The sequence below is a fragment of the Pinus tabuliformis genome, chromosome 8 (genome assembly GCF_031772625.1).
Source record: "Pinus tabuliformis cultivar Carrire ecotype Pingquan chromosome 8, CPIR1, whole genome shotgun sequence".
Lineage (NCBI taxonomy): Eukaryota > Viridiplantae > Streptophyta > Pinopsida > Pinales > Pinaceae > Pinus > Pinus tabuliformis.
The window spans coordinates 1,780,055,277-1,780,069,553 of record NC_142294.1 but is presented as its reverse complement, the minus strand read 5'-3'; positions in this window follow the sequence as shown (position 1 = coordinate 1,780,069,553).

Genomic DNA, 14,277 nt, shown 5'->3' with positions numbered 1-14,277 from the left:
AAATAGCACCCCCAACCCCTAGCATCTTGCACCCATTTCCCTTCCCACCTCCCATCTACCTCCTACGCCTTTGTCCATTATGCATGTTTCTTGAAGGAGCAATAGTCTACTCCTTTAATCAATATGCAACAAGGGAGAGTCCCCTTCCACCCATATATTCAAAACCATCATCACTCAAATGAGTGGTCACTAATATCCCTTTCACCTCCCATACCTATTCCACCGGTTAAAGAAGCCATGAGTGGTGTTCAAGCATTGGGCAGCTCAAGGTGGTGTTCGTAGAATCACCACCATGCCCCCTTTCTTTCCCCTTATTTTGTTGTTTTTTAAACTTAAAATGTAATTTTGTATTACTATATATATATATATATCATGTATTTACGATTCAAGAGTTGTTTTTAAGATTTCCATTGCATCGGTTATGGTTGTTAATGACATGGTTTCAAAAAAATTGGAGTACGCTACTTGGTGCACTATTTTTTGATTCAAAATTTGATGTTAAGATTTTGGTTGCATGAACATTAGTAATTAACGTTATAGTTTCAAATGAGTTATTATTTTGACCCCAAAAATAGTTGTTGCTAGTAACACCACTTTTTTATATGAGGGTTAAATATATAGTTTTTGATGTTAACATTACTAGGTATTTAAGGCCATGTTTACAAAAGGTGATAATTTTAATGCCACCCCCACTCCCTCTACACCTCCCCCCACCTTCCCGCCCCCAAAACCCAACCACCAAAAAGAGGGTGCTACAAATAGAACAACTTTTTAGTTTGGACGTTGATTTTAAGGTTTTTGTTAGAAATGTGACTAAGCTTTAAATGTTTCAAGGGGAATGGATTCAAAATGCAATCCCTTTTAAGTGCTACTAAATTTCTTCATGACCTAATAACCCTCTAGCATTCAAACAATGGCCAAATCCATTTTGAATTTTTAGATGACACTATTGAGCATAATAAAGATAATGCTTTGACCATATGTTTGACAATGGACTACAGTAAAGATATGATCTAGAAACCAACTTGTGGGGAAGTATGATATTCCTAAACTCTGTAAAGTGGGAAAATAACTTGCTTAATGACCACATTATCTTTAGATATGTGCAAGCTTCCAATACCTAATAGGAAATGGTGAGAGTAGCCAATATTGAAGAAGAGATGTAACAATGATAAAAATGGGAAAATGGAATAAAATCAATAATAAGCATTAAATGGGTCCAACAATAGATCTTGTAAGTAGGAGGTTACCCAATCCTCACTCCAAAACATTGGAAATGTTTTCTAGTGACTAAATTGGTGAGTCTGGAAGGCCTTTGGGATTATGAGGTCAATTATTTCCCTAAGAGAAGTAAACAACTAAGAATAATGGTCAAGGTAATGATTTTTTATGTAGGGAAGGTATGCTGCACTTTAAGGTGAGTGATATGTATTTATGAGAAAACTTGCTGAGCTCAAGAAACAAGAGGACCAAATCATTGACCTTAGAATTTTTTTTCCCTCTTAGGCCAATGATACTTTTCTTCCAAAAAGAGCAATGTTTTTCCTTCTTTCTTTGATCGATAAAATCAAACTTCACCCGCCATTAGGAGAATTTTTCAGGTCAAAAATGGACCGCGAAACAAAAATTTACTAACAAAATTAATTTTAAAAGAACCAATAGGATTCAAGATGATGATGTCATCCCTAAGGGTGAATATTTGGAGGGAAAATAAGAAAACTATTTTTTTAATTATATTTTTAGTGGATCTCCTTCTAGTTTACTCAAATGCTTAGTGTAGATATTCGCTGGATGCATAATTAAATTACATATCCAATGAGTATGCACTCTACATACTTCTAATTATACCCATATAAAAAATTAAAAAATAAAATACACAAAGAATCGTGTTCAACACACTTTTTTCATGTATTTTCAAATTTTTCAATGTGTGTCTACTCGAAAGTATGCAGACTGGGTATGTGTTGGATGCGGAATTTCATTCTTCATCCAATGGTTTTATATTCTTGGCATTTGAGTAAAACTATAAAGGGAGAAGTCACAAATACAATAAAGATAGTAGTTTCCTTTCTTTTTCTTTAAAAATTCATAACTCTTATTTTATTAGTTTAACTATTATTTTATTATTTTCCTTATGAGACCCATTTTAGACTTCACAATTCCCCTAATTCTGGATATGTAATGGAAAAACAATGACCTTGAGGTTCTATTGGCTTTCATACTTAGTGATTTCCTTCCTGAGGAAAATCGCTAGAGCGGAAATCCAACAAGCTGCCCATGTGAGCGATTTCACTCTTAACCTAGCGAAAATACTACTAGACTTGAAATATTTCATAAATTGTCCACAATATGATATATTGATTGTTTATTGTTATCAAATCTCTATTTAATTGCAAACTAAATTCTCAAGGTTGTTCTAGTCATTAATGATTTTTTTACTCATTGATCAATAAGAGCACTCATCCAAACCCTAATAGGTTAATGGTTAGTTACCATTCAAATTATTACTTGAGCTCAATTCTTGGTTAATCACATACGTCATAAACAGTCATGAGTGAGATCATGGATTAAAGACCACCTAAAAGCAACCTCAATAAACTATTATAAAATATATATTGAGTACCAAGAAGACTGCTTGGTTTTTAGCCTTAATCAACCCATAACAATTATGTCTAACCTCAGGTTGGTGAAACTCTTGTTTTTTAGCACGATAGGCATTAATATATTCCTAATAAATGTTTGGAATCCCTATTCAAGGACATCATGGAAATTTTCATAAAGTAGGAAGTGAAAATTTCCTTAAAGGAGAATTTTGAGTCTATCTTTCATGGTTTTCTGACTTGGAATCAAATTATGTTGATTGGTTTAGTCCATAATCCCCCACAACATCCAAGTGGAACATTTCATCATTCAAAAATTTAACTTGGAAATTCACCAAATTGGTACACAAAGTTCCTCAACGGTTAAAATACAAATTTCACATGAATAGCTACCTTGACAAAATTCAAGTTTCTCTATGCATCTTTCATCTGTCTTACATAGAATGGGATGTGAGTTTGATTTAAATCATTGATATCTTGATCCTTTAATTGGATTCTAATCTATGAACGTGACATTTAGGTGTCAAATGAACCTTTTAGATTTAAATTCACCGATTCAATCTAAAAGTTTTCTATAAAACTTCAAATGACTAGAAATGGTTATGATGTACTAAAACAAGAAAAAAACCAAAATCATGGTTACAACTTCAATTGTATCCTTGTTTTTTTTTCATTTTACACACCATTCCTACCATGCTTATTTATGCGTTTTTCATGCCAATACTATGAATCACTCGTGTTGCAGCTACACAAACTACTTAGTCATGATATTTCCTTGTTAGATGCAAGATGATGTCAATGTCATTATTCATATGCTTTAATTCCGAATTTTTCTTAGCTTCATGTCGTTACCAAAAGCATGTCCAACTTATATTTTTCTCACTTATGAATTGACCATGTAACTCTTCATAAAACTTCACATCATTCCTTAAACAACTATGCTTCCCCTTTGTATTTTATTATGGCCGATGAAAACAAGAATTGAACACTTATGCACACAAACATGAAAGGGTGGAGCCATATGTCATCTATTCACTTCTTATATTGTAAATTGTGAAAGGAATCAACAATTTGGAGATGCTATGAAATTCAAAACCTATTGTAGACTGTATAATGTAAATTGTTCCCCTTTAAAATATAGGCTTACAATCACTAATGAACTCAATCCTCTCTTGGAACGAGCCACTGATATATTTTTCTTTCAAGCACATGTTTCAGAATCTAAATACTATGGAAATAAAACAATGGATTCGATGTACCTTGTGATATATTAAAATTTTGGAAGTAAACTCAAGATTAAGTATGAATACCACCCCTCATCCTTTCCTTTGAATGCATTGATGTGATTCACCTTGTTGGTAGATCTTTTCATCTTCGCTAGTCATTAGATATGGTTACACCGTATGTATACTTTTCAATGGAATGCAAGTTGTAGTAAAGCGCTCTAAGTAGCATGAATTTGAACTATTAGTATGTTTCTTACTTTCTTGATCCCACTAGCTCAAATGGAGGTGTAGTAAGCACACATTTTTTGAATGTAGTATTTTGAATTCTGGTGAATAGATAACATATTGCACTTTTTACATATATATATATTTGAATATATATTATTTATTTATTTTTGGTTAAAATGAGATATTAATTCTTAATTCATGATATTTTAAAGATATTTTAAGTAAATTTCATCTAAAAATGTGTTAAAAATTAAATCCAAGATATATGTGATAAATACTGTCAAATGTGTCCATAAGTAATTTTAAAATTTTAATTTCTAGTTTTCTTTGTACATGGTCTCTTTGCTTATCTAGTGTTCTACTAACCATGCTAATCTAAAATATATTAGAAAGAAACATCATTAATAAGAAGATATTAGTTAATAAGTTGTAAGTGAGGGGCATTTATTTTGTTTAGGGAATTTATTTTATAAGAAAACAATGAGCTCTTAGCCTCATTCAAATAGACTAAGTTAATTGAAAAAGGAAGGCTATTAACAATAGCTCTACTTTAACACAAACTCATATTACAACATTAACATAATCTCAAAGTTGAAAAGACTTGGTTAATTATTTTATTATTATAGGAAACATATTTCTCAAAATTTAAATTTATATTATCCTTTTCCAAACACATGGATTCCCACATCACATAACATTTGAAGAAAGGGAAGAAAGAAGAATGCAAAGACACCCGCCACTATGAAAACACCTCCTTTGACATAAGCTTAATGTGGCATAATAAGAATTTCACACCTTTATGGACTTGTGCCCCTCACCTAATTTGGGATACATAAAAATGGTAAAAGAAAAGTTTATTTATACAAGTAATCCAAATATAAGCATATTCATTCAACTTTTTTTCTCATCATAAGTTTCATGGAAGGTTAGGACTTTTACATAGTGTGAACCTTTAATGTAAAGAACAAGTGACTAGAAATTATCATATTTGAAAATATTCTACACAAAGGAATTTGGCAGCTATTACATTCTTAAATTAATCTTATAAACAAATATGAATAATTTTATTTTCTTTTTACTAATGTTTATCATTTTAATTTAATGTATCTTTCGGTCAAATTTATCCACATATAAAATATATGAATGTAAGTAAGAATAAAATTTACAAGAAAAAATAGATTAACTATGAATTGTAGTACCTTGCAACATAGTTTGGAAATGACAATTGATCATTTACTTATTATTTGCTTTCTCAATTTGACTCATTAATTATATTTTTGCAACATAGCTAAGGCATTATAATTCACCCCATTAACCAAACTTCTATAACATAGCTACGACGTGACAACTAACCCCCATTATGTTGTATAACCTAGTTTATTGCATGATGAGTAACATGTTTATGTGTAAGAATTTTAGCTATTTCCTACGTGTTAGAATAATTTCTTCTTCTTTACAAATACACATGTTTCCTCAATAATGTGTGCATCCCTTATTTATTCAATTAGATGTAGCTTGGCTGGTTGGGAGAAATGTTGTTATCCTCCCCATCCAGGTTCATTTTTTTCTTATGAGATGTTGGGATCATAATGTGTGTATCCTTGTAATAGCTTGAAGACCCATTGTATGAGAGTCCCTCAAGGACCAAAGCATATATGTTCCTCATATGGAATATAAAGATATTTTCTTCAAGGGAAAAAATAATGTGTGCATCCATTAATTATCATAATTAGCACCTTGCTTTTTAATATTTATCTTATATTTTATTTTACTCATGAGCCTGAAGGAAATGTATACTTTCAACTATCTTGTCTAGATGCTCTACTAATGAAATCCTAAAAATTCAATTTACCACAACCTAAGTGGTAGTGAAAAGAGAATTATCCTTCTTATCTAAGCTCAATTCTAGCAAGTGATATGTTGATCTCTGTAGCACCCTCCTCTCACAATTACCCAAGCTTACCAGTCCACCGGGGTAAATATGTGATGAAGAGTTACTATGATATGATTCAAATACCTAAGTGCAGTTGAGGAAGTGGAACCAACGAACCAACACTTTATAGACCTCCCTCGGGTGCTATAGGACCCCCAGGAGCCACTCCACCACTCCAGGTGCTCAACCCCCATTCAATGAATTAAATCCCCAGTCGATCTCACGAAATGGGAATGCATATGACTGGGACCCTCCATGCACTCCCACAATTCTTGGAAGGGAGACACTGCAGTCTTTTTCAGCCAGTTCTGTGCTAGAGACTATGAGAGTTGAGCCACTTTTTCAAGGCCACTTTAGAAACCACTTCTCGAAACTTGAGACTTTTCAAGACAATAAATGACACCAAGAAAAGGGCTCTAATACAAAACTTGATCAAGGTATTGGCCCATCCAAGCCCAACCATGACAGGAATTTCATCAAACATATCATGAACATGTAATCTACAAGCCATACGAACAAATCTTAGCATAGGTGTCTCATACTTATCTGAGAATCACTAAGAAGCATTAATGCCTCATCACATTAGCTACATTATCATCTATTAGGTCATATATTCATTTAAAAATAAAAAAATGATGAGAGCCATACATCATCACTATCATAAAACATGTTTATAACCAACATATAACCAATAGAAATAACATGGATATTTCAGCCATAAATACCACATATAAACAAGTATATTTACCCACCAAATACAAGAGGAAAGAAGCTCTTATTAACATATGAAAAATGAAACTAGTTTTGGACTTCCACAAACCACTTGACCATAGACTGGGTTGAATCAAATATCTCTTTCATCCAATCATCCCCATGCCATATTGATCAGGTGCTCAAAATTTTGATCAAAATTCAAAGTTGTCATATCAATTTGGAACCTAAAAAAACATGTAGTGATTGTAATCCTGAATCTGGTGCAACTCATTTCATGTGAAATGGACATCATATTCTCCCATAAACATGTTTTGTTTGTTTTCCAAAACAGGCAAATTTGGAAAAAAAATTGACACCCCAGTCAACAGTTTGTACTGTTCACTGGGCCTACTGACTAGACATGGTTGACTGGGTTCTGTTGGGCCAATCATGTCTCACCACTTGTCCGAATATCATTGGTGCTGATTTGGGTGATTTTCATTGGTGGGTTGGTGGCCAACCACAGGCTACCACGTGACCCAATCGGAGGCTGCCACGTGGCAGCATGGAGGCCACCAAAAACTTGTTAAGGGCTGAATGGACCGAGCGAGGTTCGAACACCAGACCTCTTTCAAACAAACATCACCAACTATAGATGCGCCACTATGGTTGTTATTATGTTATGCCATGCCAAACATATTTAAACATAAGGTTTTGCGCCATTCAAGAAAGGGACCATCCACAGGGGCCAGCCCCTAGGTGCGTACAACCCAACAAAACCATGGGCGAAGCAGAGTGGGGGCCTGGCCGACGGGGATGGACTGTTGGCCTTAGCCTCGGGCACGTGGTCCCCCATGTGGCCTGATTTTTAGAAATAAGGCCTTAGAGGGTTTTTAAGTGCCTCAACAAATCCGCCTGGATATTGGGCAATTTGGTGCCTAGTTAAAGGAAATTGGGGTAAATTTGTAGGATGGTGCTAGATTTTGGGGAAATTGTAGGGTGAATAGTGCAAGAGCTGGGAGAAGCCATTGGAGCAGGTTTCATAGTTGTTTGAGCATTGTAAACAGATATATTCACACTTTTTAGCATAATAGAGATGGCCAAGCTATTGGAAGCTGGACCAAGGAGACATAGCCCAGGAGGGGTGAACTCCTTCATCATGTGGTGTTGTGATATTGTTTTGGTGATGTTCTTGTTTGTTATATGTTTTTGTTCAAATATTTGTTTTATGTTAATTTGTACATGAAATTTACATAAAAACACTCAAAAACACATGATAAAACATGCAATTAACCTCATGAATCCTTAAGCACTTTTACATATTTTGAAGAGGAATTTAGCATAGAAAAATTAATTTTTCCATTCAAATCAACTTTGATATCGGAGCAATAGGTCTTATTTGTGCAAGGAGGATTTAAATGTTTTCAAGTGAATGTGATGCTTACAAGGTTGAAGCTCAAGAGAGGAGAAGGAACGCTAGTTGAAGGTCCTGAAGTTGGGTCAAGGAGGAGAGAAAGATTTCCACAATCTCCACCACCAGTTCTACCTAAAATTGTAGTTGAAGCTTCAACAAACATTTCACATGAAGGAGAGCCTGCAAATATGTCAGTGGATGAGAAGGTTTTTAGGAAGGATTCTTTTGACATGACAGAGATGGTGAAAGTCGTCTATGAAGAGAGGAATACAAGATTGTAGGGTGAAAGCTCCAAGCCTCCAAAAAGAGAAGGTTCTTAAGGAGGAGGAGGTAATGGAAATGGAGGTAAACCTCCACCACTCCACCATCATCTTCATCTTCATCTTCACAAGCATATTCATCCTCTTCCACTAATACAATCCTTATTGATACTCATCAACATACCTCAAAAGGAATTGGTAAAACACCCCTATTAAAACTTGATATTAAATTTAAGTTGCCTATGTATAATGGTGAAGTAAATGTAGAGAAGCTTGACAATTGGGTTCGTCAGTTGGAGGTCTATTGCAGAATTCAAAACCTTCAAGGTGATGACACAAGGATTCAGATAGCTTCCTTGAGACTAGAGGGTGTAGCACTGATATGGTGGGAAGCCAAGATACAAGAAGAGATAAAAAAACATGGTAATATCTCAATTTATTGGTCTGATTTCATTATTGTAATTAAAAGGCATTTTTACCCTCTAGCATATATGGATAAGTCCATCATGAATTGGCGGAACTTTAGACAACTTAAAGATCAAAATGTGCAATATTACACCCAAGAATTTAGAAGAAGGTCTCTAATGTTAGGTTTAGATTTACAATCACAAGACACATTGTTGAAGTATATAGGGGGTTTACATAGCTACCTAAGGCATACTATCCTTATGTTTAATCCCACTAGTCTAGATGAGGTTTGTCTGCAAGCCACCCTTCTAGAAGTAAGAGGGAAAAATATTCCAGAATAAGGTAGCAAAAGGCCATTTAAGGGTAAAGAAAAAGAAAAGGGTTTCAAAGGGAAAGGAAAGAAAAATGCAAGCATTAAGAAAGAAGGAGAGAAAATAATATGCACACATTGTTCCAAAGAGGGTCATGCTGAAGACCATTGTTGGAAGCTTCATCCAGAGATGAGGCCTAAGAAACTCAACAACAACTACAATCATTCAAGAGGATTTGGGATTCGATTCGGGTGATGAAACTAAAATTGGAACCATGGGTATAAAAGGAAAAGAATCCATTGCTAGCACTAGTACATCAAATTGTCACACTAGCACTCCAAATGAAGAAACAAGGATTGAATTATTTCATGTAAGGGTTATTGCAAAACATACAAAAAATTGACACACTATTTAATAGTGGGTCTCAAGCCAACTTGATATCTGAAGACTTAGTCAAGAAACTTAATCTTGAAACTATTCTACATCCCAAGCCATATCCGTTGGTTTGGATATGCAAGGACACAAACTTACAAGTACCAAGGAAATGTATTCTTTTGTTTGCAATAACAACAAACTTCATTGACAAAGTTGAATTAGGTGTTGTATTGCTTGATATTTTGGGAATTGTTTTGGGTAGTCCTTACCTCTATGATAGAAAAGCAATATTCTATCTCCATGAAAACAAGTACCACTTGTTCAAATATGGTGTGGAGTATATTGCGAGAGATCATTGCAAGAAACTAAATCTTCATTAGTTAATGCAAGGCAAATGAAAATAATAGTGAATTCAAGCAAGAATTTAGTGCTTCTTATGGTCAAACCAAAGAATGATGTTGATTATGAAGCATTGGAAGGTTGTTATACAAAATTGAAATATGATTTTGTTCATGTAGTTAACAAATATGATGAGATGTTTCAGAAACCAAAGGGATTGGCTCCCAAGAGGGGAATCCAACATGAAACACCATTGCAGTGATATTTTCAACTTTCTAACATTGGCATGTACAGGATGTCAATAATGAAAAATGCAGAAATACAAAAGCAAACCCAAGAGTTGTTGAACAAAGGGATCATCTAACCATCTCCTTCGCCATATAGGTCACCTATTGTTTTGGTTCCCAAGAAGAATGGAAACCATGTCACTAAGTGGAATTTAAGGAGTGGCTATCATCAAAGTAGAATTTCTGAAGGAGACACATGGGAGGTGACATTCAAAACAAAGCAAGGTTTGTTTAAATGGCTAGTTATGCTTTTTGGTCTTTTCCATGCTCCCACTACTTTTGTGTGTATAATGAATGATGTATTGGAGCCATTTCTAGATGAGATGGTCTATTTATATGAAATCTTATTTTTCAAAAAATATCTTGATGTACATGTCATGCATGTGAGAAAAGTACTTGATGTCTTGAAGAAAGAACAATTGTTTTTGAAGATGTCAAAGTTTGAATTTGGTAAAACTTCTTTGGTGTGCTTGAGGCATATTGTTGGAGGAGGTGAGCTGAAGATAGACCCCTCCATGGTCGATTTCATGATTAATTGGCCAACGCCCAATATAGTCACTGGAGTAAGAAGTTTTTTGGGAGTAGCCCAATACTGGAGAAAGTTTATTGCTAAATTTTATTCTATCGCAACTCATTTGCATGCATTGACTAGTGTGGAAAAGGTCTTCCAATGGGAAGGAAAGCAAAAAAAGGAATTTTACACCTTGAAAGAAAATATCGGTTCATCTCATGTACTTGCAAGTGAATATGCCATGGGCGCAACCCTCATGCAATATGGTAAGCCCATTTCATGTCATTTAGAATTTTTCAATGGTGCAATGACAAAGTTGCAACAATCAAGGCACTTGCAACAAATGGGATCCTTACAACAATTCCACTTGGTCAACAGGTATAAGAAAAGTATATACAACAAGGTTTATGATATGCTTTCTAGGTGTATTGTTAGTGTGACTACTTTACTCAAGCATACTTTTTTTCATGAAAGTTATGTTCAGCAATATGCATACTTTCAAAATGTACATTTAAGCTTGAGTCAAGAGAACCAAGTAGAGGAATTTGATTACCATTTGTGTCAAAATTTGTTGTACCATATTGGTAAGAAGGATGTTACTATTGATGGTGACATGGATAAAGACAACAATTTCATTAAACGATTCCAAATGGTACCTCAAACAGTTCAAGATCAACTTGAAACTATCAAAGGCAAGTACAAAGCAAGGCACAACAAGCATCGTGTAGATCACAAGTTCCAAGTCGGTGACAAAGTTTGGCTTCACATTAGCAAAGAGAGGCTCCAAGGAGAAGGTAAAAAACTGAAACTAATTCAATATGGTCCATTCAAAATTTTGGGAAAGATTGGTGGCAATGCCTTCAGGTTGGATTTGCCTTCATATATACAAATTATTTTTGTTGTTAATGTGGAAAATTTAAGGTTGTATGAGCCTCCTTTGATTGAATATCAAGGAGAGAATGTTCAAATTCCTTCCATTGAATATTTCTCTCTTGAATACCTTGATGAACTACAACAAGACACCATTCTTGATAGAAGAACAAGGTCTTCAAAATGAGGGAATGTGGATTACCTTTGTGTGGGGCTCAAAGGAACAAATCCTTCCAAGGTAAAATGGATCGAGATTGGAAAGGTGAGGGAACTATACCCTTATTTGTTGAACAAGTGAAAGTGATATTTTGAGGTCCAAAAGCTTATAGTGGGAAGGAGTGACCAGGTGCTCAAAAATTTGCTCAAAATTCAAAGTTGTCAGATTGGTGTGGAACCTCAATGACTATGTAGTTCTCATCATCCTGAATCTGGCGCAATAGGTTTCGCGCGAAACATACTCGATATGCTCCCAGACACATGTTCTATTTGTTTTCCAAAACAGGCAAATTTGGAAAACATTTTCACGGCCCAGTTAGGAGTCCGTACTAATGACATAGAAAGATGACTGGGCCTACTGACTTGACATGGTTGACTGGGTTTTGTTGGGCCAATCATGTCTCACCACTTGTCCAGATATCATTAGCACTGATTTGGGCAATTTTCATTGGTGGGTTGGTGGCCAACCACACATTGCCACATGGCCGAACCAGAGGTTGCCATGTGGTAGCATGGGGGCCACCAAAAGCTTGTTAAGCATCGAATCGACTAGGGAGAGGTCGAACACTAGACCTCCATCCAACAAACATCACCAACTACCAACATGACACTATGGTTCTTATTATGTTATGTCATGCCAAACATATTTAAAAATAAGGTTTTGCACCATTCAGGAAAGGGGCCAGCTATGGGCGCTAGCCCCTGGGCACATGCATCCCAACAGAGCCATGGGTGGAGCAGAGTGGGGGCCCAACCAGCAGGGGTAGGTCGATGGCCTTAGCCCTGGGCACATAGGCCCCTATGTGGTCTGATTTTTGGAAATAAGGCCTTAGAGGGATTTTAAGCACCTTGACAAATCCACTTGGATATTGGGCAATTTGGCGCCTAGTTAATGGAAATTGGGGAAAATTTGTAGGATGGTGCCGATTTTATGGAAATTGTAGGGTGAATAGTGCAAGAGGTAGGGGAAGTCATAACTTCTTCAGTTTTTTACTAATTTGGGAGTAGGAAGAGGCTAGACAAGAATTTTTTGTAATTTTGGAGCCATTAGAGTAGGTTTTAGAGTTGTTTGAGCATTGTAAACTGATGTATTCACACTTTTGAGCATAATAGAGAGGGTCAATCCATTGGAAGTTGGACAAAGGAGATGTAGCCCAGGAGGGGTGAACTCCTTCATCATGTGTTGTTATGATACTTTTTTTGTGATGTTATTGTACGTTATACATTATTGTTCAGTCATTTGTTTTATGTTAATTTGTACATGAAATTTACATAAAAACACTCACATGATAAAACTTGCAATTAACCTCATGAATCCTTAAGCAATTTTACATCTTCTGAAGAGGAATTTAGCACAGTAAAACTAATTTTCTCATTCATATCACATATTCCAAGCATGAATGTGGATAACATAAAACACATCAAGCACAATCAAACCATAGCTTCCAGAGGCCAACCACCTCAACCCTCAGCCAGTGATTCCACCTCACGGTCAAACATCACTAACCATCACCAGATTGATCTCTACCCAAGTTGTTTAGGGCTCTAGAGCATTTGTTCCAAACCAGCTTCCAGGACTAGAAAATCAACCCATGGTTACTATCAGGCTCTAGAGTGTTTTTCCAACCAAGGCTCTAAGACTAGTAAATCAACCCACAATTGTTGTCGAGCTCCAGATCGTTTGTCCAAACAAGGCTCCAGGACTAGTAACTCAACCCACCAAGGGCTCCAGAGTGTTTATCCAACTATTACATGTCAATTTGTCGCCATGACACTTGATCAGTTTATGGGTCTTTTCACCATCCATGAACATGTTTGAACCAACTCCCTCAGAAGTCAAATATCCCAAAATATTTTGAAGTAAATGAGAAATTTGGGGAAAATAACTGTCACACCTTGTTAAGTTCCACCTGCACTGATTTTTCTATAGTTTCCCGTGCATTCGCTAGAATTGGCTCTGAGAACAACACAGAGTTGCGCTTTGTCTGCCATTATAAACCCACGCAGGTAAATTCAAGAAAGTAAAAATAAAAAGTACATTCTAGAAACATAATTGGTTGAATATTTCCCAACTGAAAGCTCCAAGTGATGACTATTCAAACTATAACCCTCAAATGACGCATCTTCATCCCTTTTCTCATGGTAACCTAATCCCTCAATGAAGGAGTCTCATCCTTCTATTTTGGATATGAAACTTCTTCCTCTTGGCCTATAAAATGGCTAGAGGGTAAAGGGATTGAGAGGGTCAAAACTCAGAGAAGACAAACTTATGTTGTTGATTTGAGATTGGAAAGCTTGTCATCTAAGGAGGAGATTGAAGGCATTTGGGAGGGACCTCATGGCATCAAGATGAAGGTTATAAGGCTCCTCCTAATCTTTGATTAATATGAATGAAAACTTTATCCCATTGATTTGTCTTATTGGAATAATAAATGTCTTACAATTGTTTATACTGTTTATTAAGGAAAATTCAATTCCTAATTTCCTTCATCATTAGGTTAAAATGTTTTGATTTTTATATCACATGTGCTTTTGTTCCTTTTATGGTCGATGCTTGCAGGTCTTATCAAGCATTGAAGAACTACATCGAATCACAACAATGGATC